We start from the raw sequence: 26,785 nt of genomic DNA, 5'->3' as shown, positions 1-26,785 counted from the left end.
CTTGTGCATAAATAAGATTTATAGTTTTGGGTGCAATTGTATGCTGCAACTACGACTCTTCTCTCCAAATTGACTTGATAAGTGGGCTCATCAAGTGGTTGAAGGTATATTGTCCTTGAAGTTTGTTGTGCCATTTCATGCTTGGTGGTTTGAGGGCTTGTTGAATTGTTCGCCTAAAAGGTCAATTGTAAGAGGGTGCTCGGTGAGAGGGCTCCCGTGACCCTAAGACAATTTTTGTATTGGCAACAAGGTCAAGTTTTGTGTTGTCTCTCTATTTCTCATCAAGCTTGTGTGCATCTAGTCTTTAAGGCTAAGACTGAGTTGCTCAAGTTGATTTGTGCGCTTTACCTTTCTCTGGCGTGGTGAATGTTTGTGTTTGGTGTGTGTGGCTATCTTGCATTCCCCTCTCTTTGTGCGTTTGAGTACAAGGAGATATCACGTGCGTCCTAGTTCGCATCTACAACTAGGTGGTGCCCCTTTTTTTGTTTGGTTTTTGACTGTGTGTTGTTTTTGTCTCCGATTGTGCTTGCCCCAGCCCCAATTGAGCAGCACGGGAGCCTCGAAGGGTGTTTAGAGGCCGCTCTTCTTGTTGCCCGCCCCGGACCGCCTCAAATTGGTGCCCCCACTGAGGAGTGACTTTGTGCTTATTGTTGTTGTATTGCATGAATGCTTGAATTTTAACATAATCAAGAAGATTATATGAATCATGAAAACTTGTATGATTGAGTTTAATTTCAATGCAACAAAAATTGATCTAGAATATGGTTTGGATTAGCATAACATAAGAAAGGAAAAAACATTTTCACATAAGAATCTAAAATTCATGTTGAAAGACCTTTCAAAACTTTGTGTAGCTAGTTGATGTCATGAGAGAAAATGATTGTTTGGAACTAATCTTTGTGTGTTTCTAGCATTGAGAGACTATGACACGCTATACCTTTGATGATATCCCAATCTTCTTTGAAAATCTAGAAGAAGATGTTGATGATTTTCTTGTTGATTTTAGAATGGTTTGTCGTATCCTTGGTAAAAGGGATGACATTGAAAAAGGGGATTTTCTATTGCTATGCCTTAGAGGCAACGCTGAGCAATGGTTTTGGAGTATGTCTTCTCAGATTGAAGATGGGTATACCCAAATTTCCAAAGCTTTGAAGAGCAGATTCTCTAAATTTTCAACAACGGAGAAAGCATGGGCTTCATTAGGGAGACTTCAACAACATGGTGAAGACTACTATGCTTATGAGGATATTTTTTCTCGTCAATGGGGAGGATATGGGTTTAGTTCTACATTTCCAGATTATGTAAAAATGGAGCAATTTATGTCGGGTTTGTCTCCTTTTCTAAAGACTAAGGTTACTTGTAGTGGACCCTCTACCTTTGAAGAAGCGGTCGCTATTGCCCAAAGGAAGTTTCACAAGTACTTCTACATCAAAAATGGTTTCCATCATGCTGGAAGAACCAACCATCATGAAAGTGTTTCTATCAAGGAGTCATCTCCTTTGCCATACTTGTCTTCTTCTACTCCGACAAATGTTGAAGAAGTTACTTACATGCCAGCTGATTATTCAAGTGCTAAAGTGTGTGGCCAAGATTCAAATGTGGAATCTCTTTCTTCTACCTTTATCACAAGCATGCAAAAATCGACACAAGATATCTCAAATGGCATTGATGATTCAGTAATGGATACATCCAACCTTTTGGCGGAGGATCAATTTCTAGTCCAAGCAGACGAAGCTTTTGTGCAACATGACTCTATGGAGAATGAAGACCTTGAAGGTAACCTTGATCTTATGGAATGTTCTGAGAGTGTAAAAGAAGAGAGTGAAGAAGAAGATGAAATCATAGGTGGGGAGATCATAGAACACATTGATCATAAAGAGATGATTGTGTACATGGAATGCCAACTCCAAAAAAAAGTAGAAGAGTGCGAGTTGAATCCATGTGAGGATAATCTTCAAGAAGTGTTTGAGGATGTTGAAAAGCATTGGTATGACCCATGTATATTAATCATGGAGGAACCTATCATGCAAGAAGCCAAAGTTTTCACAAAATCAAACAGTAATCCATCTTACTTCAGCTTATGAGCTATATTTTCTCTTTTGGACATATCCTCAGATTCGGAGCAGGAGAGGGTGCCAAAATTTGAGCAAAAAGCTGTCCTTGCAGCACCTCATAAGGCTTGAAGTGGGCCACTATTTTATTCTTTTTCCTTTGTAGCTTCCAAGTGAGCCCCCCATACATCAACCATGACCTAATTTTGCCAAGGAGCTTGCACACATGTATGGTATAGGACAAGTATCAAATATGATATATATTTGTGGGTCAAGAAGATAGGTTAGCTAGTCATGGATCTTATGAAGAAATGGACACATGGGATGCATGGTGGCAACTACAAATATATATGTGAAAAATAAAAGGAGGAAAATCATGAGGGAAGGGACCCTCAATTATTCTCTAGTTTGAGTGATTTATGGAATTTATTTGAAGATAAAACCTATGTACTTGTGAATATTTATCTGGGAGGAATGGAAAAATATGATGGAGCCGATAAGGTGATTGGTGAATTTTTAAGGTGAAGTCACACAAAGTTTTTTCAAGGCTTGTGTGAATAGAGTTTAAGGGATAGAATGATAGTAAAACATGTATAAGGAATGACACGCAATGTCATAAAATCTAATATCTAACCAACCCAAATGATTTTCTCATATTAAATGGATCACTTAATGTGGGAGAATAAACGGGAACAAGTGTTAAGATATAGATATGTGCTTATAGATCTATCTCAACACGGGGCCAATAGTAAAGGGGCCCAAATGGGAGATGGTCTATCAAGAGCAAGGCTAACCAATGGAGCATAAGACCTTGGGGTTAGCTTCATTGAAGACCTCCAACAATGTGTGTAAAAGTCCTTTGACCTTAGGTAAGCTAGGGCTAAGCTTGAGGTGGGAACCTGGCCCAAACTCGAGGTGCTTGTCGTGCTTGAGGTGCTTGATTAAGATGCTTGAGGTGCTTGATTAAGATGCTTGAGGTGCTTGACTGGCTCCATGCTTGAGGTGCTTGACTTGGTGCATGATTAAGGTGCTTGAGGTGCCTTGAGAAGCTTGCCTGAGATGCTTGTGGGAACACCCCCTACTTCAAGTGCTTAGTCATGCTTGATGACTAAGGGGCTTGCTCATCCAAAGTCAAAAAGATCCCTACAAGGAGGGGGGCGAGCCTACAAGGGGGGGGGGATGAGAGAGAGAACACACACACACACACACACACACACACACACACACACACACACACACACACACACACACAAGGGAAGCCCCAGCTTGAAGAGGCAGCAAGGACACTTGTCAAGTTCCTCCTCATGTTGCCCTCATGGTGTGCCTGAAACCTATTGGTTGGCCACCCAAGGGGTCCAATGATAATAAAGGATATTTAATTAATTGATTTTGCATTTATCAAGTCCTCTCTCTCAAAGGGGAAAGGGGGACACTTGTCCCAAGGCTATCCCTGTTGCTTGTAATGGCTCCTGCTTGTGATTGGCTAGGCCTGGAGGGGTCCAATGAGCTACAAGGGGGGGTCGACCCAAGCAAGCTAGGGGGATGCTTAGGGGGTATACTCACCCACACACACTCACAAACACTCTCATTGTGTACTATGCAAAGTGCAAGAGCTCCCTCTCTTTCTCCAAGCAAGTAGAGGTTGAGAGCTTACACCAACAATCTTGGCTATGGAGTGCAAATCCATCCAAGAGCCATGCTTCAATGCTTGAGCTTGCCATCTATTTCTTCTTCATTACTATGCTATTATGGATGCTAGCACAAGAGTTATGATAAGTGAGGAACTAGCTCTTTCTCGTATGAAATGTTTCTTCTTCCTCTTCCCTACCCTCATTCCCTGCTAGCTCTCTCCACCTTCGAAGGTGTTTGAGGTCTTGGGAATGAGGCTTGGTATAGTTAAAGATTTCTTGAAGTTTAGGTTATGCTATGATGGTGATGCATGAAGCTTTCCATCTTCAGTGCTTCAGCTAGGTCACAAGGAACACAAAGAATGTATTGTAACAAGTCTCTCTTTATGGGAGAAATCATAATACAAATGCCTATTGGAGGGGGGACCGGCTCCACATAAATCCGGGCCTCAAATGTTGTCATGTTCTCTAAATTCTCTCTCTTGCAAAAGTATTGTCTATGCCAAGTTAACTAATTGCTATGATTATGTTGCTATCTTCAATTATGTCTACCCGTTATGCTCACAAAATCATTTCTTGAAAGTACTCTTATTAAATTCCGCTACTCTCAAATTGAATAGGCAAATTCCATTACACGCAATGGAAGCTAGCATACTTAGGCCTGATAATGCACACCTATGAATATATATTTACATAAATACAATTAAAAAAAAAAAAACCTTTATACTTAGGTCCTTTATTTGATGGATAATATTTACATATAAAGAGGAGCGTAATATTATAAATTCATTTTTCTGTCTCCTAGCCAATGAGTCGCTCAATGATTCAATAATAAATGTGATAAAAACCCTAATCATACACACGCTATTTACAATGAAAAAGTGAGCCTAGTCATTGTGCTAGGGTGTTTTGTGGGGTGAAGTGGCTTCTTAAAAGATTTTATGAGAGCCAAAAAAACGGCTATCATTTAGCCCCCCCCCCCCCCCCCCCCCCCCTAGATGATGTTACATTCATGTACCATCAAAAGACATATCTTCCAATGAGAGTGTTTTTCCATCTTTTGTGATATTTGGTGCCTCAATTGCATCTTCATCTTGTAGTGCCAAGCTCAAAGACTTACATGGTATTGTAGTTGTTCGATGCTCTTGTAGATCCTCTGGTAGAACGCGACTCAAGTAGGGCTTTAGTCGATACCCATTCACCTTCTCGTGGTGTTCCTTGCCATCCTAATCCATGAGTTGATAGTAGCGTGAGTAGTAGGCCTTCTTTACAATGTAGGGGCCCTGCCATCTAGTATTGAACTTCACATCAAAGCGATTGTCAAGGTGATTATCGTGCCTTAGCACCAAATCTCCTTCCATGACCCCTTTGTCTTTCACCTTTTTGTTGAGCTTGTCCTTTATTTGCGTAGGTTTTCTCTTATAGCACTCGTAAGCCGCCTCTCATTTCCATTCTAGTTCTGCTAGGGTGAGAAGACAATCTTCCCATGCTGCTTCTTATCCTTGTGCCACCTTTCCATGAAGTTGCATCATTGGAATGTTGAGCTCAATGGGTTGCAAAACTTCTTGACCATAGACTAGGTGGAAGGGTGTGAACTCTGTCGCTTCCTTATAGGTAGTCCGATAGGCCCACAATGCTCCATCCAAGAAGTCATCCCATAGCTTTGTCTTGTTCTTTACCATCTTCCGAATGATTCCTACAATGATACCATTAGCCTTCTCTACCAAACCATTTGGCTGAGGATAGTAGGGTGTGCCATGCCGATGTAGAATGTGAATCTCATCACAAACTTCTGCGAGCAAGCCCTTTCTAAATCCTGGACCATTATCAGAGACAATCTCCAAAGGTGTGCCAAATCTGCAACAAATGTGAGTGTACACAAACTTGCTAACTGTCCTAGCATTGACTCTTGCCACACTTTGAGCTTCCACCCACCTAGTCATGTAGTCTATGGCCACCAAGATATACAATTTTCCATTTTTAGTCCTAGGCAATGGACCCATAGCATCAATGCCCCATTTTTCAAATGGACCATTTGCAAGGACTAACTGACATGGACCATGCAACATGTGCTTGTTTCCATTAATCTGACAATTATGGCAGCTTTTTACACCAAGGTTGAACATCAATGTGCAAGCTTGGCCAAACATACCTGGCAAGCAAAATCTTTTTTGTAGTGAGTTCGTGTGCAAAATGACCACCACATGTTTCCTCATGCAAACCTTCAAGAATGGTTGGAATCTCCTTGGTTGTCAGTATTCTCCTGCAAACTTGATCTTTTCCTCTTTGGTAGAGGGCACCTTCCAAAAACAAATACGAACTTGCCTTCTTAATGAGCCTCCTCTTTTGAGCCTTTGTGAAGCCCTCTGGAAACTCGCCCTTTAAAATGTAGCTCACAATGGGAGCCAATGACTCCATCCCCTGGTACCTTGGTTGCTTTATCACTGCTGCTGCCATGATGACCTGCACTTCACTCTCAACACATGCAACTACTTTTTGGGCAAGCAAATAAGCATCTTCATTTTGTTTCCTAGGAATATGATACAATTGTATTTCTTCAAAATGATTGAAGAGTCTACGGATGGCATAAACCTTTTGCCTTAGCCTTTCATTCTTACAAGCCCAAATATCTAGAATTTGCTTCACAATGAGAAGTGCATCCCCTTTTACCATGAGACGACGTATCTTTTGAGTAACACACATTTGTAAACCATGGATTAGTATGTCATATTCTGCTTCATTGTTGCTCGTGTAACCGGGAAAATTCACATGCTCTTTCATAACAACCTCACCATTTGAATCAAGCAACACAAGCCCTCCCCCTGCTTTTCCTATAGCCTTCTTAAATGCTCCATCAAAGAACAAGGTGAATGCATTAAGAAAATTCCTCGATGATGGTAAGGGTAGGGTTTTCACCTCAGGCACCTTGATGTCCCTTTCATGCACTCTATAGGTGAGAATCCTTGCTAATTGTGCATGTGCACTATCTTCTACTCTGAACGAGTATTGGAACTCTTGAAATTCCATGATCCTTTTGAAATCCTAGGACTTAGTGTCATTTGAGATGACACCCAAGGAATCAAGTTTTTAGTAGTGATTATGATAAAGGGTTTTGGCAAGAGGTAGGATCTAAACTTCCTCACTACAAACACAAGAGAAAGCATCATAGATTCTGCTTCTATGTAATCCTTTTCAAGTGCATTCGTGACCCGGCTAGCAAAGTAGACAGGCCGCATCCTATTGCTATGAGGATCTTGCTGCAACAGTCCTGCACCTAATATCTCCTTACCCACACTTGAGCTAACAAAGAATGTAAACTCCCAACGTGGAGGCATGAGCGTCGATAGTTCGACCAAAACCATTTTAATATAAGAGAAGTACTCTTCAAGCTCATCATACTATGCAAACTCTACATGTTATGTCAACTTTTGAACGGGGTGAAGTAACTCCGATGCCAAGTGAATGAAGCGTGACATGTACTTCACCTTTTGAATAAATGAAATTACCTCCTTAAGACTCTTTGGTGATGGTAGCTCAATGAGAGCTTTTGCCTTTGCTGGATCCACCTCAATGCCTTTGGAAGAAACCTTGTGACCAAGCATGATCACTTCATCCTCACCTATGTGGCACTTGTCGGGATTGAGTTGACCTCCCATATCATATAGCTTCTTCAAGCCTTCTTCTACCTTCTGTAGATGCAATGATTTAGAGCTATAGATACAAAAATCATCTATGGATACTCTAATAGACTTCCCAAAGAATGCTTGAAACACCATGTTCATGAATAGTTGAAACGTTGCTGGAGCATTTGTCAAACCAAACGGCATGACTCTAAAAGAATAACAACCCCAAGGGGTGATGAAGGTTGTTTTTAATTGATCCTCCAATGCAATACCTATTTGAAAGTAACCAGAGTAGCCATCACATACCGTGTACTTTTCTTTACCTGCTACCTCATTAAGAATCTCATCTTGAAATGGGAGGGGAAAGTGGTCCCTTTTTGTTGCCTCGTTGAGTGGACGACAATCGACACATACCCTCCACTTGCAATTCTTTTACGGAGTGACCACAACTGGAGTGACCCACTCAGAATTCTCTACAGGGTAGATGAACCCTGTTGCTAGAAGCTTCCTCACCTCTTTGAGTAGTGCTTTCTCTTTGATGACTCCTAACCTTCGTAGCTTTTGTGCTTTAGGTTTGGCTCTGGCTTTAGCTCGATCTTGTGTTGAATGGCATCCACTCCACGTACATCTGTGTAATCTTTAGCAAAAAGCCTAGGAAACTTTCTTAGCACACTTTTGAACTCCTCTCTTTCCTCCCAAGTAAGAGTCTTTGACAACATACCATCTAGCATTTCTTCATCATGCAAACTTTGGTTCTCCTGGGGGCCTACCTCTTCTAAACCTTGGCAAGATGTCTCTTTGTTATTTGGCCTAAAATTTACACCCATGACTTCAATGGATGACTCCTCCTCCGTAGTGCTACCACTGCTTTCTTCTTTCGAGGTGTCATCGGTCCAATCATGCCCGCTTTCACTTTGAGAAGATTCCTCATGGAGCTCCTCTTAACGTTGCTCCTTCATGTCAAAGACAAATTTCTTGTGATTGTCATTTCTGCAAATCAACTTTTCACTTTCCCAATCCTGCAAAGTTCGCATTCTCATTAGCCACGGTCTATCTAGGATAAACGGATAGCCATTTCCCTTTGTAGACATAACATAGAAATCAACAACCTTCTTAATGCCAAAAGCTTCCACAGAAACATTCTTACAAACTCCCAAACACCTAGCCTTGGTATTATTTGCCATTTCAACTTTGATTTCAGGCATCTCATGAATGTGCATACCTAGTCTCTGCATAACGTCCTCTGTCATGATGCAAATTTGTGCGCCCCCATCCACTAAACCCTTCCTAACTAGTTTTCCCTTGATATAGCAATCTAGCACAAGTGTAATATCCTCATTAATTTGGGCATGTGCAATTTTAACAATAGGAACATTTTCTTTCGTCCTTCTCCTAGTGCTAACTGCCTTTGTTAACTCCCTCCTAACTTGTGGGAATAATTCAAGAAATTGAGGCCATGATATGCTTGGACCCTTACCTCTCATGTCCTCCATAAGGTTGTAGGGAGCCATACCATGTCCAACAGGGAAGTCTTGAAGGTTGATGCGGCGCCGGGTCCTCTTGGATTCCTTGGTTCCTTTGCTTTCTTTCCTCATCCATGGTCACTTTGTGATGTTACTCCTTCCTTTTCCCCGACCATGTTTGATGCCATTTGCTTCAATGTCACCCTCTTTGGATTGTGTGACTTCTACAACATTGACATTCGGGTCAGGCAAAGGTGGTATTCCCTCTACTTGCCATTGTGGAGGTCGAGCAGCATTTGATCTCTGCAAAAGCACCGATTGTTGACTAGTGCCTTCACCTGCATTCATCACTGGGTAATTCAAGTTAGGTCTCCCTGGCTCCCCCCAAGGCCAAGGACAATTATACATCCCATGTCTAGACTCTCCACAATTCCAACATTGCAAGGGGATAAGGGTGTTGTGAGATCACTGGGCTATAGAGAGGCATTTACTGAGTGTGCTGGTGGTTTTCTGACTTCCCCCTTTCCATCTTGTGGTGCCCCCACTGAGGATCCATTGATTGCTTCTGACCAAGTGTTCGTGAATCAAGATGAAGCAGGAGTTTGGTCCAGTGTTCAAGGGAGATGAAGATGCAGATGATTGGATTGCCGATTTTGAGCTATTTATGCTGGCAGTATTGCAGATGCCAGGTGATGAGGCAAAGCTCCGGACTCTACCTTTGGTGCTGCGAGGTAAAGCAAAAGTTTGGTTCGATGGATTAGAAGATGTGCACAAGCAGAATTGGATTGGATTTCAAGAGCACTTTCTACAAAGGTATCGAAAGGTGGTGTCGGCTTCGGAAGGAGATGCAAAGATCAAGGGGTTGCAGCAAGACATAAGTGAAAATTTTGATGCTTTTGTTGATAGATTTGAAGCTTATTGGGGGGATTTTGCGGCTGCTACCCAAGCAACAAATGCGGGATATTTTAAGCGGGAAAAGTTTCTATCTTGCTTGCATACCTATGTTCGTGAGAGAGTGGAATATGAAGATCCAAGGACCTTTGATGAAGCTGTCAAAGTTTCCAGAGCAAAGAGTCAAAAGATGAAGAAGAAGATGGAGGCAGGATTGCTACAGTCGGCAGTCATGGCAGCCAGTGGACCTAGGCCCAAACAGATTGATGAGCATCAAGAGGTAAAAGCTCCTTTTTTTATTGATATGAATGTGATCAAAGCACGTGAAGCTGATGCCATGCTAGAAGAGGTAGAACAAGTACCAGTAAGGCCTCAAAAGGTGCAGAGAGGCATGGTCAGGGTGCCACCCAGTTTGCTTCCTCAAGAGGATAAGGTGACAAAAGACTTCAAAGACGAAGTGTTGGTTCCAGAACCAGCAACGAGGAAGGTAGAAGTGGTCCAAGAATTAGCAAGTTCAAAAGAGGAGTCCGACAATTCTCATAGCTCCAGCAGCAGTTTGGACACAGACAGCATGTGGGAGACAGAATCTATCTCTTCTAGGTATGAAAGTTATGATGTTTTTCATGTAGATGAAGTTGAGAAAGATGTATGCAAGTTGCCTGCCAGTCATTTAAAGGTTGAAGAGAAGTATAGTGTTATGCCTTGTGTAAACCGGCCAGTCGAGCAGCCCTATCAAATGTCTTGTGATGGTGAGTCCCTATTGGAGGAAGAGGTATGGTTTGATTGTGCATCAAACCTAGTTGAAGAGCAGGTTCGAGGATGACTTGCAGGAGCTAGAAACAGAAGCAAAGGTATGTCAAAGTGATGCATCTATGCAGGGGGTGGGGCAACCTTGCCTTGATGGGCATGTCGAGGTGCACAATGTAGTTTCAGAGTTTGTGTGTAGCCGTGGAGAGCTAGCTCCGACAGATGACTCTATGGGAACTGATACAGGTGCAACCTATGAGAGCGAGGCTCCATACAACAAGGAAGGTGCCGCCAACCTTGCAGGTGATGAGGTATTTGAACAGGTTGAAGCTTTAGCAGGTCATGCTCTTGAGTATGAAAAGTTGGCCTTGGAGCCATTTACAGAGGGTTTGTGGATACAGGTTTGCAAAGGGATCATGTTTGCTAGGCTATGCAGCAGGTGGAGGCAAATTGCAGGGTTTTGCTATTTTATGTGATGCTATGGATACATGTGTTATTGGAGGTTGCTTTATAGGTGTCTTTGTGTCAGTGGTGAGGTTTTTTTGAAGTGGACTATACCATGGAGGGTTCTGTATAGCAGATGGAAGGATGGTTGCTTATGATTCAGGTTTCTCAAGTGATGGCAAGTATGCTTATAGTGGACACGAAGACTTGTGGATACAGGGTGCCAAAGCTCCAAGCTATGAAGAGCTGAAAGGGTGGCATGTCTATTGGCCTACGAGTGCAAAGAGGGGCTTCAATGTGAATGCTTTATAGGTGGATGGCAATGGCCAATGTTTTATTTTTGATCCAGGTGGACTCTATGCCATGCTTGGGGATGCTTCGAGCTTTCCATTTGACCCTGGAGGGTGATGCAGTAGCAAATGCTTTCTTCTGTATCTCCATCCTATCTATATAGCCGCTATATTTTTTCTTATGCAGTCTATGTAGCTATTTTATATCATTCTCTCTATGCAATACCATTTTACCTAAATAATACTATGGTTGAGCATAAATGCTCAACGAGGGGGTGGGCAATGATGGTGCAACCAGATTTGGTCAACCCAGGAAGAAGCCAATAGCAGGTGTGTGGAAATCAGTAGGTTGATGGCGGTACTCTTGAGCAGCTACTTGATGCACGGTACAACAAGCATGGTCGGGATATGTATGGCAAATTTAGCATTTTGCAGGTCAAGTTGGGGATTTTGAGCTCTACTGGCCGATGAGCTTGAAGGTTATCAACACATGGAGATGGCATGTTATGTATACAATATGAATGCTCCATTTTGCTGAACTAAAGGCTTTTTTATACCAGAAGGCACTTGTCCAATGGGGAATTATGGGAGCACAAGGTGGTCGATGGTCGTATCGATCCTCACAGCTCCTGCAGGCGAAGATCTCGTCACCCGGGAACCATTTTTGTGGAGCGGGCCTTGAAACTTTGTTTTGACATTGCTAAGGAAAATTAGTTGAATTTTCTTCGCATTGGTAGATAATCGGAAGCATGCAAGCGTGTGAAATGGGGCCATGACACCCAAGGTTTTTTAATGCTATTAATTAAAAAAACAAACAACAAGCTGCAGTTCAAGGAGGTGGCGGACTGCAGTTCATGGGGGAAGGAACGGCATCTGGAGGAGGAGAAGACGACCAATTGGGGAGAGCCAAGGATGGCAAGTCGAGGAGGGCCATTGCAGAGTAGGGAAGGTAGGGCCGCCAGAGGGGTCGCCATCAGGAGGTGGAGAGGGTGCTGCAGGTCTGCAGATGGGGAGGCCGAGAGCCGCATGGAGGAGGTCCGCCTTTGAGGTGCAGTAGACGAGGAGTTAAAGCCGCCAGGGGAGCAAGTTCAAGGGTTATTAGAGAGGAGTTGAAGGGCTGCCAGTTGCAGTGTCAAGGACTGCCGAGGAGAATTGGGGGGCTACATAAGCTGGATCCTCAAATTAGTGTTAAGGCGAAAGTCGACACTGCAGGATTATTGAGTGCTGTTCTTGAACATGAACTGAAGCCACTTGTTACTATCGAATTATGTGCAGAGTTTAATTGCCGGTCTTTGAAATTGTCTACATGAGGTTAGCTCAAATACATTGTGGGCTCTGAATGTTGATTTTCAACCTGAGGAAAAATTGGGAAGATGAGATTGGGGGGCTGCATGAAGCTAGGTCTGCAAGGGCTGATAAGGGAGGCCGTAACAGGTGGGCGATGGCTGTGGGTTGAAGGCCATGAACACAAGGCACCAAAGTAAGGTATCTAGGGTGGCCGTCAGTTGTAGGTTGGTGGACGCCAAGAGAGGACACAAGAGATGCTGCGGGAGCTATCTAGGTGCATAAAGAGGTAAAGATGCAAGCTATCTAGAGCCGGGCCAAAGAATTGAAGGGTTGCAGGAAGAGGAGGAGGGAAATCGGGCCATTCTCTTAGAGCCGGGCCAAAGAATTGAAGGGTTGCAGGAAGAGGAGGAGGGAAATCGGGCCATTCTCTTACTCATAATCCACCAAGGGCTCGTTGAAAGCTTCGCCAAGGAGCATGTCTTTTTGAAACCCATCAGTATAGTGCTTGCTCTAATTTCAGCCAATTGAATTATCTCTAGTCTCCATATGCTTGTTGTTTTCGTGGACATATATCATTTGTTTTTCCCCCTTGCACATGCTTATGTGGATGTCATATATGTGAGTGGATCTTGTGTGTGGGTACTCTCTATCTAAATGTGGCGTATACCAGTCATTTCAAAGTGTCTATGAATGCCAATGGTTATGAAAGTATCCGTATGTGCTGGCCTACTCTTGATTACATATTTATGGGATCGGGTGCTCTTAAGGGTTGAGGCTTGGTGCTATGATTGCATGATGGGAGGTTGGGTATGGGCAGTCGGGGATGTTCAGGTCTGAGCAAGTTCAATAGTCAATTGCAAATCAGGTTTCTAGTTGTGTGTTTGCTAGGGATAGGGGTGCTGTGAGATCACTGGGCTATAGAGAGGCATTTACTGAGTGTGGTGGTGGTTTTCGGACTTCCCCCTTTCCAACGTGTATGATAATCAGGAAAATATGCAAACCCCTCCTGGCTTGCATTGAAGTGTTCGCACCGTCCAAAGCTACGGACTCAACCCTCCTGTCAATGGACTACACTATCACCACAATGACATTTGATTTGTCAAGTGGGCCATCCTCAGAATTGTTACATCCTTTATATCAAAGGGTAATGTTCTGTCCAAGCTACCACATGCAAACTTTTGAGAAAGCCTTCTACACTGGCTTCTTTACTTATGATAGCAAAATATTCGGCCCCACAGTCACCTTGGGCAATATAAGGTACAAGTCATACTTGAAGTTGTTAAAGCCCCAAGGATTCCATTTGTAGGGTTAAGGTGGATAGGTTAGTGTGCCATTCATGGCATAAGCATGCTTGGAGAGGTTAGTGTAGAGCTTGAGAGAGAAACTATTGCAGAGTACAATATAAACTGTACTTGCAAATGATAAAGCTTAATATTATTCAACAGAACCTACCTCTATATAGGCTTTACAAATAGGCAGCCTTTTGACACATGAGCACAAAAGGTGGCTGCCAATGCACAATACAAGTGGCTTTCTCTTTACAAAGGTTACAAGAGGCTTTTCACATGGCTTGACACATAAGGCTTTTTCTAGGTGGAAGAGACTCTTCACATAAGAGATGCAACAAAAACCTCACATCCCATCAATCCTCCCCTATGTGGGTTTTTTTGGTTGTATATCACTCACACAATCTCCCCTCACAACACACTAGGGTGAGGCACACAATTCACAAGCCTCCCCTTGAACAAAAAATTGCATTCCCTGGACACAAAGGGTGTAGGCACACAAAACATCAGGGTGTAGGCACACAAAAGCCTCCCCTGGCACAGATAGTGGGTAAGGTACACAAGAGATAATGCTCACAGCACATCATCATAAACCAAGCAAATATTGTTGTAGTTATCTTCGCTAGAATCTTCAGTGGTGGCAAGGTTGATTTTTGCTTTTGGTTTATCCTTGAAATTCTCTTTGTAGTTGGTAACCTCTGAACATTTATCTTTGAGTCTACAATATTTTGTAGCATGGTTGTTTTTGTCACAAATGTGACAAGGGTTGATTTCATAGCAATCCTTTGAAAGGTGATTTCTTCTGCCAGAGTGTGTGCACTTTAAGTTGCTTTTGTGATTGGGATTGTAGCGGTTGGATGAGACCACATAAGCACCACTTGATTGTTGTTGATTGCCTTTGAGTTTCTTTTCGTGCTCTTGAAGAGAGTTTATTACATATTCTATTTTAGGGATTGAGTCTTCTCTTTAAGCATTGTTACAATTTTGCCAAAATCTGCATCTGGTACTGCTTTGAGAAGCACAGCAATTTGGTCTTCATTATCTACATGGCATTTTATATATGTCAATTGTGTGCAAATACTTTTTAGCCTATTGACTAGAGATGACACATCTTCTCCAGGCTCTATAAGCAATCCATAAAGTTGCATTTTTAATGCAATTTTGGAATGCTTGGCAATAGCACCAAAATGTTGCTCGAAAGTTATCCATGCATCATGTGCAGTGGTGCAATTATCTAAATAATGCACAAAGTTGTCCCAAGTGAAGTGAGTAAAATGTCGAGAGCTCGCTGACTTTAGTTGCAAATTGTGCTAAGCTTTGTCGTGTTTTGATTCTATCATCGTCATTTACCGGCTTAATGACAGACCATAGTTCCTTTCGCATTAAATAGCCCTTGGTTTTTGCTTACCACGTGTGGAAGCCATGCCCGTTGAATTTGTCTATGTTTTTATCTCCCGCCATGATGATGCGCTGCCGTGTGCGGTGAGAGGAAGGTCTTACCCCGGTGACTGGGCAGTGTCTAGTCCTCGTGAGCACTTGCTTCAATGGTTTTTACAAATTCTTCGTGAAGTTACTTTCCAAAATGGAGCACCTCTTCACCAAAAATAAAAATAAAATTGAAGTTGGAAAAAAAAATCCTTTTGAATTCGTAATGGAGAGCCTCTGAATGCTCGATGATTCTTTGAGGATGTGTAGCTGACGCACGGCAATGAAAAACAAAGCTTGGCCAAGTCGTAAGAGGACTTTTAGGTTTGGATGAGAGCTAGTTGGGAACAACTGCTTTGCTTTGTCAGACCTTATGCGTGTGATTAGCCTCTTAGGGAGATAAGGCTTAATGTCAAAAAAATAAAGGCTCTGCAGTAAACGAGGATGATGATTGGGTCGATGGAGGAGATTGGGGCGGGCTTAGTGGTGTGTGGCACAGCAGCAGCCCATGGTGAGCAGGGTTTAGCACAGATGATGACGTGAGCTGCACCGCGAGGAGCACACGATGCCTTGGTGTCTCAGAAGGTGATGACGCACGGCAGTACAGAGGACTTGATTGGGGGGGAGGCAAGTGTCAGTAGGTCAAAGAAGGTGGCCGATGATGTGAAGTTTGTCGTAGTCTGACGACTGGCAGGTGTTGTTACCATAAGACTGTAAAAGTAACTTATGATTTTAGTAAATGTGGACTTCCTTTCCACCTACCTCTATTCCCTAATTTCCACATGGACCCCTTTTACCTATGCAAGCCTCAACATGTGTCTATTCCCACCTACCTATAACTCACATGTGATGGATAATCCTCACTCCCTCAACTTGTATATAAATCCCATTAGCTGTCCTCATTTGTAACAAGGTCTTCACTCTCCATTCAAGTGCAATCTATTGTCATTGCTCTATTTCTATCTTGCACTCTCTTATGTATTGACATTAGCATATTAATTAATAGTGATATTAATCACATTTAAGTTAATCTCTAAGTTCTCACATGGTATCAGAGCGATAGAGCTTAAGATTAATTTTTCTAATTAGCGCTAAGAGTCTTCCATCTCTCTAGCCCACACTCGAAGCCTCACTCTCCATTCTTTTCAAGGAATCCGGAACCTTGAAAGATGGCCGAGTTAGCTTCTTCATCTTTCGCATCCACCTACAAACCCCGCTACATTATCGACAAGCTTAACGGCACTAACTACCAAGTGTGGAATATTCGGATGGAACTCTACCTCACGCAGCTGCAACTTTGGGACGTCACGTCAGGAGTCGAAGAGCAACCTGACCACCCCGAAGACCCCGAAGACAAAGATTCAACATACTTCATCGACACCTATAATACTTGGCATAGTAGAAACAATAGTGCCAAGATGGATCTCATTCTCCATTGCCAAGATCGGCAAGTCCAAATGGTGAAAAAGGTAACTACTGCTAGCGCCATTTGGAAGTTCTTCGAGAAGAACTACGAGCACACTGACCTCGTCTACCAAGTTTCCCTGATCAAGAAATTGGTAAACACTACCATGCAAGAGGGTCAGTCATCCTCCAAGTTTTTGGAGATGTGGCAAATACTTCTAGATGGAGTACTTATCTTAGGGCTTGCCATCCCTGAAGAGCTTCAAAGTATGCTCTTATTGGCTTCTCTACCTGCATCATGGAGAGCCTTTATCACTACACAAGCCACTACGGCTAACTTGCAGCTACAAAATCTTGTAGCCAAGATCCATCAGGAGGAAACGCTTCGCGACCACACTAACAGCTCGCAGAAGTCCACAGCACTTGTCACTATGACAAGAAACTCACACCCTTACAACGGCAAGAAGCCTCAACATTCGGGCCCTCCTTGACAACACAATAATTCTGGAAGAAAGTCGCAATTTCAAAGCAACCACAATCACCAAAATTCAAAGCAATGCGCCAACTGTCATCGCTTTGGACACCTCACAAAGGACTGTCGGCAACCACGCAATCAAGGTAATGTTGACGGCCTCACCCACACACACACCCATGCAAATTTCCCACCCTTCTAGGCACAATCTTGAGCCTCCCTTCACCATCCAAAGGCCTTTCCTCATCGCCCATCCACCTCCTTGTGTCTCGCATTCTCATGCACAACCAATCGGCAACACTCCTGCACCACCTCTTGCACCCATCTCCTCAAAGTTGACACCATCACCAACACCGTCCGTCCCGACTACCGCTACTTCCATCACACCACAGACACTCGGTGCTCCACCTCGTGAGATCCCATCACCTTCGCTACCGGTCTCACCTTCACAATTGCCATCTTTTTTCCGCAACTCCCACGAAACCTTGCCAGTTACTCCCATCCTGGCAGATGTCGCCGAAGTCGAGCCTCATAGCTCTACTTCTGCCACCTCACCATTGCAACACACTTCGGCTATACACTTGGACCAAGCCGCCTCTAGTTTGCATGGCCGCACCCGCTCTCTTCGCGAGATCTATGAAGCCACCAATTTCTCTGTTGTCCTCAGTGATGAAATGATTCTTGAACATCCACCAGAGCCTCTTGAAGATTCCCTTCCCCTCTCTGTTCTTGATGCCCTTACTTTTAGCGAGAGCAAGGAGTGGCATGCTGCTATATTGGATGAACTCCAAGCCCTCAAAGAAGCTAACACTTGGGAGCTTGTGCCACCTCCTAAGAATCATAACATTGTCTCTTGCAAATGGCTATTAAAGAAGAAATACCACCCCAACGGCTCAGTTGATCGCTACAAGGCACACCTTGTCGCTCGCGGATTCACTCAACAACAAGGTGTGGATTACTTCGACACCTATTTGTCAGTACTGGGTATGACTACATTTCGGCTTCTTATTGCACTTGCTGCTGAGTTTAATCTTCTTTTACATCATCTTGATATAAAAACTGCCTTCTTACATGGCTTGCTCCAAGAGCTCATCTATATGCTACAACCTCCTCATTTTGAAGACCCTCACCACCCTGATTATGTATGTAAATTGCATAAGCCCATTTATGGCTTAAAAAAGTCTGCACGAGAGTGGTACATCCGCATGCACCACTACTTGCTCAAATGTGGCTGGGAACGTCTTATGGCAGACTACAATATCTACATATGGCAGACCTCTAAAGGCATGGCTATCTTAGGCCTCTTTGTGGATGACATTCCTCTTCTTGGCACATTAGAGTACATGTTTCTACAAGCAATTGATTGCATCTCTCATGAATTCCCAGTAACTGACAAAGGACCTATGACTTATTTTCTCAGCATTGAAGTCATAAGAGATCCAGCAGGTAAATTTATCCAATTATCCCAATCCAAATACATTGAAGAACTCCTCTTCTATGGTATGTCTGCTTCAACCCCTGAGTTTACCCCTTTGCCTGTTAAGCACAAGCTTGCTCCTGAATTTCATGATTACACTCACACTGATGCACTCTACTGTCCATCCTTTCATTTCCCAAAATTCTGCGGACAATTACGTTATCTTATCTCTTGCACCCGTTTCGATCTTTCCTACACAGGCCATATCCTCTCTCGCTCTATGTCAAAGCCCTGTAAAGTGCACAAGCAAGCCGCAAAGCGCACCCTTCGCTACTTACGCACCACTCAACAATATGCCCTCACTTACTATTACGACCCCTTAAGCCCCATCTCTATTTCAGGATATGTTGATGCCAACTGGGTTGACGATGACCCTCGATGTTTTTCTACAGGGGGCTATGTATTCACTTTGGCTGGTGGTCCTATTTCTTGGCAAACCAAACGACAATGTTCTTCTATTGCAAGTTCTTCTACTGAAGCGGAATACGTTGCTGCTGCTCTTGCCTCCCGCGAGGCTCTTTGGATCTCTGAATTGATCAACGAATTGAAGCTACCCTTCAATATATCGACTGATCCAATCACTCTTTTTTGTGATAATCAGTCTACCATCGCACTTACAGAATCACCTTCGATCCTTCTCATCCAAGCTCAAACACATTAAGATAAGCTTTCATCTCTTGAAAGAATTAGTCGTAAATGGCTTCATCAAGCTAGTGTATGTTCCATCTGCAGAAAATTGGGCAGACTTTCTCACGAAGTCTGTGCCCGCCACTAAACAAACAGCTTCATCGCGTAATTTGAGTTTGATCCCTACCGGATGAACTTCTTATTGAGGGGGGATAGCATGTATCTACGACATGGCTACTTCACAAAGCTCTTTTGTTCATCAATCTCAATGTTACAACGAGAAGTCCACCCTTAAGGAGGGATGTAAAAGTAACTTATGATTTTAATAAGTGTGGACTTCCTTTCCACCTACCTCTATTCCCTAATTCCCACATGGACCCCTTTTACCTATGCAAGCCTCAACATGTGTCTATTCCCACCTACCTATAACTCACATGTGATGGATAATCCTCACTCCCTCAACTTGTATATAAATCCCATTAGCTGTCCTCATTTGTAACAAGGTCTTCACTCTCCATTCAAGTGCAATCTATTGTCATTGCTCTATTTCTATCTTGCACTCTCTTATGTATTGACATTAGCATATTAATTAATAGTGATATTAATCACATTTAAGTTAATCTCTAAGTTCTCACAAAGACAACAGCTTTTGCAGGGCTTTGATTGGTTGCAGGTGGGCTACGGGCTGCTCTTAGCATGGAGATGTAGGAGGGGCCGAGGCTTGGGCAATGGTATAGTAGCAAGTATCAACTTTTGTGGACCTGAGAGAGGTTTCTGAGTAGGTGTGTTGGGGTTGTGGGGCCAGTGGCAGGCTGGAGGTGATGACGAGCACATACAGAGCTAGCCGGCAATGGAGGCTACGTTGCAACGATTTGTAGCGGTGTGAGTGGGATGAAAACACACACAGCGCCTCTATAACGACCCGACACACACTCTTGGGAAGATACACACACACACTATGGGGCACCACTCGGCGTAGACAACACACCTGGCCGAGACAGGGAACACACCTCTGGAGTGAGAGGAGAGAGACTATCCACTTGCCCACTCCACACAAACACACACACACACACACACACACCCAAAAAACTCAGCTCAAAAGAGGAGAATTTCTGATTTTTAGATACAAATGAGCTTGGGCCAACACCAATGGGGCAAACAGCCCACACAATATGGGTAAAAGATACCAGATACAATCACAAACTGGAGCAGAAACTTCGCTCATAGGAGAAACTTACACAGAAAAACAACAGAAAAAGAGTGAGTAATTTGGCAAAATGGATAGCGCCATCGCGTCCAGAACGGCCCAAAACCCCAGTCTACAATGTCAAAGTGCTCAAATCCGACCTCGGATGAGCAGTTTACGGCCAAAATAGGCTCCAAAATGGGCAAAAACACAGTTGCGGCTGTTCCTCCTCTCTTCTCCACGTTTTCTCTGGTCTTCTCTCTGTTTTTTCAGTTCCCACACTTAGCTTTATTAGTTGGGCACCCTTGGCCTTTTAGATGACCTCAAACGGACCCCGAACAGGCCAAAAACTGACCTCGCAGTGCATAGTTGTTACCTTTTTGCATCATTCGCACACCTGGCACTCAGCTTTTTTCCACTAATGCATCTCGCCACCACGTGAAGTGGCCCCAAAAAGTGGTCCTAATGATGACCTTTCTGCATAACTCTCACAAGAAAACACCCACGTTGTGTTCGTCCTCATCCGCGTGAAAATATTGACCTCGTTCGCCCTCCTGACGCCACTAGATGCCATCTGATGCACCTGCTGACCTCACGTCGTCGGCCCGCGGATAGCTTCATCGAGAAGTTTTACGCGCTATAAACTCCTCATTATTGTAGAAAAAACATACTGGTACTGGTGATAGTGAAAATCGATGAACTATGTACATGCTGTCCTACCTGTACACATGTGGGCCCCACGTAACCACGTGGCTAAGGAAAATGGGCAATTCTTTATTTGATGCACCATGCATGTGTATGTACATATGCGCAATCCCTTGCTCCAAAAAACTCCTGACATAATTTGCCCACCCCCTAGCCTGCTAGATCATTCATGATCAGCAGCAGCAAAGAGAGATATGAGACTCGCCGCATCACAGGTCTCCTCATCCCTCACAGACATCACTCGCTCTTCAGAAAACTCATCTTGCTCCACCATCATCAACCTGGCATGATACAACTTAAGACGCAACCCATTTACCCTTGACTTATGTAGAACACCATCCAGGTTAGCCAGCTGATATGTGCCATTTGGAAAACACTCTACTACCTTGAAAGGGCCTTCCCACTTAATTTGAAACTTCTTTTGGAAGGTGCTGTCCAGCTTACTGTTGTAGCGCAAAACCAAGTCATGTTTCTTGATACCCTTACTTTTGACCTTTTCATTTATCTTTGCCAAAGCCTTATCCTGCATCTGTCCATAATGCTCCAATGCGCTCATCCTATCCAACTGGACCTCTTGTAACTGCAAGAGCCTCTCTTTGAATGCATCACTAGGCGGCCCAAGCAACTTCTCTAACATCTTGACCGCAGGCAACTCTACCTCCACAGGCAATAGTGCTTCCTTTCCATACACTAAATGAAATGGAGTAAACCCTGTACCTGTCTTCACTGAAGTACGATAAGCCCATAATGCACTAGGCAATTCCAAATCCCAATTCTTTCCTTGGTGCTCTGTCACTTTAGAAAGAATTTGTACCAACTCACCATTGAACCTTTCATTTAAGCCATTACACTGCGGGTAATAAGGAGTGGTATGCTGGTGCCTAATCTTCATCTTTGTGCATAAGAAGTCTAGCAGTTTAGCTCTAAATCCTGGCCCCTTATCTGAAAGTAGCTCTAATGGCACCCCAAACTTGCAACATATTTCATCATACACAAATTTTGCCACATCCTTTGCAGTGATCTGTTTTACTGCTATAGCCTCTGCCCATCTAGAAAGATAGTCCACTGCCGTCAAAATATAGCTTTTGCCCCTGCTTGTGATAGGTAACAGGCCTATTGCATCAATCCCCCACTTTTCAAACACATCAAACGCCATAATGGTTTTTCGTAGCTCTGGCTTCAACACTCTCTTCCCAAATGCTTGACACCTATTGCAAGACCTACACCAATGGTGAACATCCTTGTGCAAACTAGGCCATACATACCCCTCTTGCAAAATCTTATGCAAGGTGATCTTTAGAGCAAAATGGCCACCACATGCGCCTTCATGGTTCTCTTCCAACACTCTGTAAAGCTCCTCCCGCCAAGGTACACGCCTCAACACGAGATCAGCTCCTTTCATGTATAAGACATCGCCAATCAATTTGTACCTGTATGCTCTACGCACAAAGCCATACTTCTTAGACTTCTGAATCTCCTTTGGAATGATTCCTGTTAGCAAAAACTCCTCTTCTTGAGCCAAACTTTCCCGACCATGATAAAAAGGTAAATTGGTCCTTAACACGAATAGCTCCCCAATCATGCCTTGAGCTGCTTCATGTGCCTCTCCATTTAGAGCACGTTCAATGTGTTTGATGCTCCATGCTTCAAACTTTTTTAACAGGCCTTTAATTCTAAAGCACATTTCCTTCAATGAGGTGTTCTTGCTCTTCCACACACCCAGCACTTGCTTCACCACTAACAAGGCATCACCTTTTATGCTCAACCTTCGAACCCCATGCTTCAAACAAATGTGTAATCCGGCTTCCAATGTAGCATATTCAGCCTCATTGTTACTATGCGCATCCAATTTGAACCCTCTCTTGCATACTAGCTTCCCCTCTGGATCATAAAGTGCTATACCCCCTGAAGCTGCATCGTGGCTCTTTCTGTATGAACCATCAAAGAACAACACATGTGCATTGCTGATCTGTGGCACTTCTTCAACTACCTTTCTCACCACCTCTTCCTTAACAATAAGGGGATTCTCCTTGTAGGTCAACAAATCAGCTAGGGTAGCCCTTGTACTATCTTCCACTAGAAAAGAGAACTCAAACTCTTGCAGCTCAATTACCCATTTCTTCACCACATTTGACAAGTTAATACCATTAATTAATTGTGGCAAAAAGGCATAACTCGTCAAGAAAACAAAAGGCCGTGGTAGCAAGTAATGACGAAATCGTCGACAAGCAAATATTACACTGGCCATCACTAGCTCTACTTCCGATAACTTTCTCTCCGCTACCAACTTCACTCGGCTTGCACAATACACTGGCCTCATATAATGGTTGCCCTTCCCCTTTTGCAATAGCATGGCTCCAATGGCATCATCCCCTACTGATGGATTTACATAAAAAAATTTCTCCCAATCAGGAGCCTGCATGGCTGACAACCCCCCTAACACCTCTTTTACCTCTTGAAACACTTCTTCACACTTGTTATCCCATTGCAATGGATCATGCCTTGCCACTTGCTGTAATGGATAAAGAAGCTGCGAAGACAATGGAATAAACCGTGCCATGTACTTCACTTTGTGTATAAAGGTTGCCAATTGCTTCGTACTCATAGGTGATGGAAGAAGAATAATAGACTTCACCTTATCTGGATCAGCCTCAATGCCATTTTCTGACACCATATGGCCCAATAACTTCACCCTTGGCTGTGCTAGATGACATTTCTTTGGATTTAGTTGTCCTCCACATTCATCATATCGAGCCAATACCATCTGTAGCTTCTCATGGTGATCAGCCCTACTGCTATAGACACAAAAGTCATCCATAAAAGCTTTAACACAACTACCAATGAATGGTTCCAACACCCAATTTTCTCTCTCTTGATAGAAGGAAGGTCCATTTGACAACCCAAATGGCAATACTGTGTAGCAATAGCAGCCCCATGGCGTAATAAAAGTTGTCTTTGTGCGGTCTTTAAGAGCAATCTTCAATTGAAAATAGCCTGAAAAACCATCACACACACTGTACCTCTCATAACCTGCCACTGAATCCAAGATCTGATCGATGAATGGAAGAGGATATGGGTTCTTCTTAGTGGCTGCATTTAAGGGTTTAAAATCTACACAAATCCTCCACTTCCCATCCTTCTTTGGACTGACTACTACTGGACTCACCCATTCTGTGGTCTCCACAGGGACTATGAACCCTGCCTTCAATAACTTGTCCACCTCTACCCGCAAGGCTTCCATTTGCTCTTGACCCATCCTTCTTAGCCTTTGCCGCACTGGCTTAGCACCTTCTTTCAGCTCTATATGCATCTCTTCACCCTTGAACCCTCTGATCTCTTCATATGAAGTAATGAACAAATCAGGAAAACTAGCCAGCATATGCAAAAATATATCCTTCTCCATAGCTGAGAGGTCTCCACTAATCATTTGCGTCATTAATTCCTGCTTCTTTGACAACTCAACCTTGGTTTGCATCAGCCCTTCAATCACTTCATAAGGCCCTTCACTTTCATCTTCAACCTCATTCGCAAATGCAACTAAACCAAACTCCTGGATTTCTTTGTCCATCAAAAGAAATGCAACATCAGCATCCTCATCACTGCTGGTAGTGCTATCACTGTCCTCATCTGTCACCGTGGAAGAGTCTTCATCACTAGACTCATCCTCATCTTCATAAAGCTCCTCTAATCATTTCCTTGTGTCCATATTATAAAGCTTCTTGGTACCTGTCTTTCCATAGAGGCTAATCGTACCATGTCGCCAATCTTGAACAGCTCCCACTGCACGTAACCATGGTCTGCCCAGTATAATAGGATATGCTCCCAACCCTGCTGGCATCACATGAAAATCAACCACTGCCTTTGCATCATATGCCTCCACTTCTAAGCTCTTTACATTACCCAAGCATTTTACTTTTTGATGGTTTGCCAATCTGATCCGAAAACCTGACACCCCAGCCACTATGAGACCCATCTTCTCAACGCATGAGTGTGTTATGACGCATATTTGGGCTCCGCCATCCACATAACCTTGTCCCAAATTTTTCCTTTTATGCCACACATCTACTATTGGACAAATGTCTGGTAGCTCATCCATTGCCAACACCTTTACTGAACCTCTCTCTGGCTCTTTCTCCATTGGGTTAACCATCCTCTTCCACTGTCGCTTTAGCTTAGGCACCATCTCTATAAGCTGCCCAAAAGTAACATCTGCCTTCCTGCTCGTCAGATCCTCCTTTAAGTCATAGCTTAATTGCCCATCCCCTAGTGGAAAATCTGAAACATGAAACTTTCGACGAGCTCTCCTTTTCCTCTTGGCCTTGACATCCTCGCCTTCATGGCTCTTTCCTTTCTTCTTACTAGGACCTGGGGCACTTCTTCCTTCCTTATCCTCTGTGGTCTTCTTCCCAATAGGCATCACTAATGTATCCTCTAGCTTTGATGCCTTCTCCAAGGTGACTACACTTAGCACTTTTGTCTTTCCCTTTTCCTCCTGGGTCAGTCCACTCGTTCCTTCGTCTCCCTTAATTTCGATGCCATAATCATTTGACCTAGTTAGCACCTGTCTTGGCAATGGATACATGTCTCCCCCCATCCTTGGTGGCTTATCACATTGCGGGCTGATGTGGCCCAACTCTCCGCAATTATAACATGTGGGCGTCTGCCTCCAAAACCTACCATTGCTTTGTCCAACACCATTCCTAGGCCTTTCTTCACCTCCTGGCTGATTTGCAAACCTCCCTCGACCTCGATTATTTCCCACTTGACCTAGCATGTTTAGGCTGAGATTCTTCATCAAATCTACCATTTGCCTCATGTCTTGCCTTAGGCCATCATCTTGCACTGCTGTAGTGACCACTGCTGGCATAACCTGAGTGGTAACAGGAACCACTGGTTCATGATGAACCCCTGATATACGACCTTGTAAAGAGTCCATAGGCTGAAATTCAGACCTCATGGGCAAAGACTCCACCCCTAACTGGCTCATTTTCCTCAGCTTCCACTCTTTGTTCCTTGCTACCTCTAGTGCATCCTCATATGTCCTAGGCTTCTTTAGCTCCACTCTCCAACGTATATTCTCCCAAAGACCAGCCAAGAACCTGTCCTTCTTCATCATGTCAGGCGGGGGTACCTGTGGTGCTAAAGCCTTGCACATTCGCTCCCATGCCAATGAAAACTTACGTATGTACGCATCTACTGGCTCACCTTCCTTCTGCACCAAACCTTGTACTTCTTGCCACACTTTGTCAGGATCTTCTATCTTCACAAACTCCACTTCCAATCCATGCCTTAGATTGTCCCAACTCAATCTTATAGGTGGATCTGCTGCACGCAACTCCTCTTCAAATGCCTTGGACCAAACTCGTGCATCACTCTTCAAACAAATTTGGAGAAGGCGTAACATTTGCGTAGGGTCATGAATCTGGTTGCTAATGCAGGCAACCTCCATCTTTTCCAAAAATTCTTCCACATCTTCATCACTTCTTCCATGAAACTCCGGATAAGAGAAAGCCATGGCTATCCAAATTATGATGCTTTGAGAACCCTTTCGAACACACGTGCAAGAACCCAAAACTTTTCACTACCCAATCCCTAGAAACTTCAATGGAGCTCAGCTTTAGATAAGGACAAACACATGCACATCAAATGAGTTTTCGTAGTTGATCATTGGAATTACAACAGGCAAAGGACATTCCAGGATCTCTCTCAATCTTCTTGGCCCAAACATAAAGACTATGCGCTGCTGGAAAAAGATCTTCCTGGACACATGAACATTAAT

General features: G+C 43.6%; 2 pseudogenes; one reads left to right on the top strand and one right to left on the bottom strand.

Annotated features, from left to right (window-relative positions):
• The window catches only part of LOC147421347 (uncharacterized), a 217,450-nt pseudogene that overhangs the window by 170,186 nt on the left and 20,479 nt on the right, over positions 1 to 26,785 (bottom strand).
• Positions 9,355 to 10,938, top strand: LOC147421349 (uncharacterized; annotated as a pseudogene).

Source organism: Adiantum capillus-veneris, chromosome 28, assembly GCF_014529385.1.
Source record: "Adiantum capillus-veneris isolate H3 chromosome 28, ASM1452938v2, whole genome shotgun sequence".
Taxonomy (NCBI): domain Eukaryota; kingdom Viridiplantae; phylum Streptophyta; class Polypodiopsida; order Polypodiales; family Pteridaceae; genus Adiantum; species Adiantum capillus-veneris.
This window is presented reverse-complemented; position numbering and strand designations above follow the sequence as displayed.